The sequence below is a fragment of the Nothoprocta perdicaria genome, unplaced genomic scaffold, assembly GCF_003342845.1.
Source record: "Nothoprocta perdicaria isolate Ctin4 unplaced genomic scaffold, notPer1 scaffold_96, whole genome shotgun sequence".
NCBI classification, from domain to species: Eukaryota; Metazoa; Chordata; class Aves; order Tinamiformes; family Tinamidae; genus Nothoprocta; species Nothoprocta perdicaria.
This window is the reverse complement of record NW_020456265.1, coordinates 407,256-411,339: the sequence shown is the minus strand read 5'-3', so window position 1 is coordinate 411,339 and position 4,084 is coordinate 407,256.

The window sequence follows — 4,084 nt, the reverse complement described above, 5'->3', positions numbered from 1 at the left end:
AATAATAGGCTGGTAGAAGAAAATGTGACATTCAGTTATTACTGAGCTGTGTGGAATTAAAATCAGGAGTCCCCTCGCAARGCAGTATTCCTAATTCACCAGTTCTCTCCATTTGCAGGAAAGGGGTTTGACCAACAGGAATTGCAAAGAGATTGATCTAATGGCATTAAGGTTAGGTCAGAGATAAACAAGAACCCTCTTTAGATGTCATGTAGGTGGCAAAGCGACCTGCCTTTTGGCTGGAAGTACAGGAATACATCAGTCCTAAGCCCTGAAGAAAGTGTTATGATCATCATGTCTACCCCTCTGCACAGCACAGGCCAAAAGATCTTGGTGCTGGAGGGACACCTAATCCATCAGAGGCTGCTCAGGCTGGAAGACCCACTGGATCTGGGGAGCATTTGGCAGATTACTTGTAGGAAGCAGCTCATGCCCCTGACAATCCGAACCACAGGTTTCAAATGTGGCTTAGGCCTGTGCCCACGAGGCTAAGCTGCCACAAGAACTAGCAAGTCGACTTAGCATTTCAGTGCCACTGGAAAGGCGGGATCCCATTTCCCTCGCTGTTGCTCCCTTGCCCTGGCTGCCAGCCAAGGGTTTCTGTGGCTCACTTTGCACCACCAGCACGGTCTGTGGACCAGCTCTCTCCTTAGAAAGACACCAAACAAATCCACCGAATAATGGGGGCATTTTCTGCCACTTTTATTAGCTCACCCAGCTCACAGAAGGGCCTAAGGAGAGGCTGAGCTGGAAAAGGGACGTTACAGAAGGTTTAGGAGCTGCAGGAAGAAAGGTGAAGGATGAGCAGCTTATGGGGAGCAATTTTCTCCCTCTCATCATCAGACAGTCAACAGCGCAGCAGGGCTGCCCACAAACCCAGACACGCCGCGTTGTCGTTCACTGTCACTAAAGCAGACAAGCTGCAGAGCCACTGGGCAGAGAGAAACTCTTGGAAAATTTTTGCTGTTTTTCCCTCCCCACAATGCCTAGTGCAAGTGAGAGAGCAAGGTGAATGATAAACCGTGATAAACAGTAACCCATTTCTTTGAGAAATGTGCCCGAGTGAACCCATAATAAGGTGAGGAATTTTTAACTAGATTCAGTAAGTTCTGCTAACCTAAGATAGAAGTTATCAAAACACTTCTCCGGTGAGCTGGTAATTAAAGTTTTTCGCATCAGTGCATCCAGGTTACTGGAAATTCTCTGTCCACCTGTAAATACCAGCTGCTGTTTTACTGATTACTTTGCTGTGTGTCCAACAGGATGGTTTGTGGAGAAATAAATAAGGAAGGTAGGGAAAGGCAGTACATTTCATTAGGTTCAAGATCAGCCTAAACACAGGCTGAAAGCATACTCTTTTTTAACTTAGCTGATCTACTAAAAGATATTACTTCTTCCTACATGCCTTGCTTTACTGCCCCATTTATGAGAGAATTTGTATTTTATCTTATCTTATCTTATTTTTAAGAAATTATTCTTACACCTTAATCCACGTGTTCCAGTTATCCTCAGTGTCTTTTTCTCAGCACTTACTCTGCACCTGGTCATGTCCCTTCCCCAGGTTAATTCATATACTTTCCCCTTCTTCTGCTAAGGGTAGCAGAAGACATGTCTGAACCTAACAAGTCCAGGACTTCCCCAAGCATAAATTAGAGCAGCTCCCTGGAAGTCACATTATCCCACTTTCTCCAGCCTTTATCTTTCCAGGAGCCAGGTCTAAACAARAAACTCTTCAACACGAAACCTGCTAATTTTGTATGGCAGAGCTTTCCATCAATTCAGACATCTAAATGGGCCTAAAATACTCCGCAAAGAAGACAAGCATGATATACTGATCTCCCTCATTTTTTGTCTTTGAAGAAGGCTTTCTGGGGTTAAAAAAAATAAAAAGTTATTAATTTTATTTTCTGCTTTAAGCATGAAGAAAATCCATTTATTTCATTAGCTCACACCTAAAACATCTTTGGTAAGCAAACTGCTAGAAAGTGGAGTGAATAAAAAGAGCGAATCAATGTGCAGATTTGATCTGTTAAGAGCGTATGTATATACTTTATATACGCATACAGATAAGTAAAATGGTGAATTTCTGGCTCCACTGGCTTTAATGAGGTCAGAATTTCACCCATAAGCTTGTTATTAATATCAATACTTCCAAGTCTATTATAGAGCTTTTAACTAAAAGGCCTCCAGAGCGAAGGGAGCCAAAGTCACGGGCGCTTGGCCCACGCGAGCCAGRCGCCAAGGCGAGCCCTGCCACGGCCATTTCCCAAAGTGCTCCACATTGAGCCGAGCCCCTGCTCCCGGTGGCCGGGACGAGCGAGTCCTCCCCTCCCCTTCACTCAAGGACAATCAGYTTTGTTTTGGAAATGTCATAATCGCCAATATCGATCAGCAGTCYCTAATGGGGGTGCTCAGGAATCCGTGCTGGCCTGGGTTATTGCTCCTTTCCCMGCGATCCAGGCTCAATTAGGCTGCCTCGCTAATGCATGGCAGCTTCATTTAATGGCTTGCAGGCTGGCGGTGTGAGGAAAGGGCAAGCTGACAGGGTAATCCCACACTTAGGCTTTGCCGTGAGCTGCCGATGGGCTTTATTTGCTCAGTTTTTAAAGGGCTAAGCACTTGTTACATGGAAGACGAAGAAGAATAAAAGTCGAGAAGATGTAATAAGCCTTGGGAAACAGTTAGGAATCAATTCTGGAGCAATGACTTTGAGGTATTTTAGGTATTTGGAAAATAAAGTGGGTTTTGCAGCAGTGGTGCTGATTGGGAGCATCTGTCCGTGGAAATTGCAGTCAAAACCGAGCAAATTTCTTYTCACAGTTACACCCTAGGAATAACTCCCTGTTTGCTGGTTGGCTGTTCGTGGTGACAGCGTGCCAGAAGTGGCTTCTTCAGGAAGCTGGTAATGAGCTGGACATACAGACTTAGGGTTGCTTGTGTAATATTTAGCATTAGTGTTAGTTAATTGAGAGGGAAAAGAGAGGCAAATAGCTGTAAAGCACCTAAGAGCTGCAGGCTCTGACCCCTGCAGTGTGCGTGCACCTTGCATTTCCCATAGCAGACTAGTTGTGAACTGAAGACAKAGAAATCCCCTGCGAGACCCAAAGCATCCAGTGCAGACAGTTCCTCTGAGGGCCTCAGCATCCAGGTCCACAGCTCAAGTCCAAAGGAAGAAAAGTGCGGATATGAGAGGTGAAGGGGAGAGACACCTCCAGGCTGGCTCCTCCGTGCCCTTCTTACAGCTGAGCTCCAGAGCCTCTCTGCTCTGTCTTCTCATTCCTCTGCAGAACTGTTGTGCCCCATGCCACGTCTACCCGAATTGTGGGACCAGGAGAGCATTAAAGGGATGACAGGAAAATAAACTCACTTCTACACAGGGGATATGGTTCTTGCCTCTGTCTTTCCATTTTACCTGCAGATTTCTTTAAGCTTTTCTTTTCCTAGGCACCACAGGCCTCTCTCTTGTCCCCTCAGTGCCAATCTCTCCAGGGTGCTCGGCTTATGAGCTGGCTTTCCTCTCAGGTTTAGCCTGCTGAGAACTGTGCATGTAACTGAATTTATAGCGAAGAAAACTGAAACCACCAAAGACGGACCGAGAAGAGGAAAGTTGTGGACTTCACTCGGAGCTTTTTGTTGACGAGGCAGAAAAGTTTCCAGCATACCTAGAAAGACGTATAATTGTTGGTGCAGGAAGATTGTCAGATGGCAAAATGCTTGCAGAGGCCACCACAAATGCTCTATTATTCATAGCTACCATATTTTAATAAGATATTATTTGAACACTGCAAGGTAATAGATTTAATACAGATGGCACTAATAAAATAACTTGTAGGAAGAGGAATATAGGAGAGAGCTGCTTTGAATGGCACTTTAAAGCAGACAAGAACAATGTTGTTTATTCACTGGAAYATTTTAACTGTGATGCTCTTGCTCAGCCAGACTGGTGATCTGAAATGCGTTTAAGGCACAATTCTGCAACATTATGGTCAACAGAATTTTGACCAGAACTTGTTGAGAAATATTCATTGCTTCTAAAAAAATAAAGGCTAATTTTTTGGTGAAAAACATATTTTTTAAAATTTTT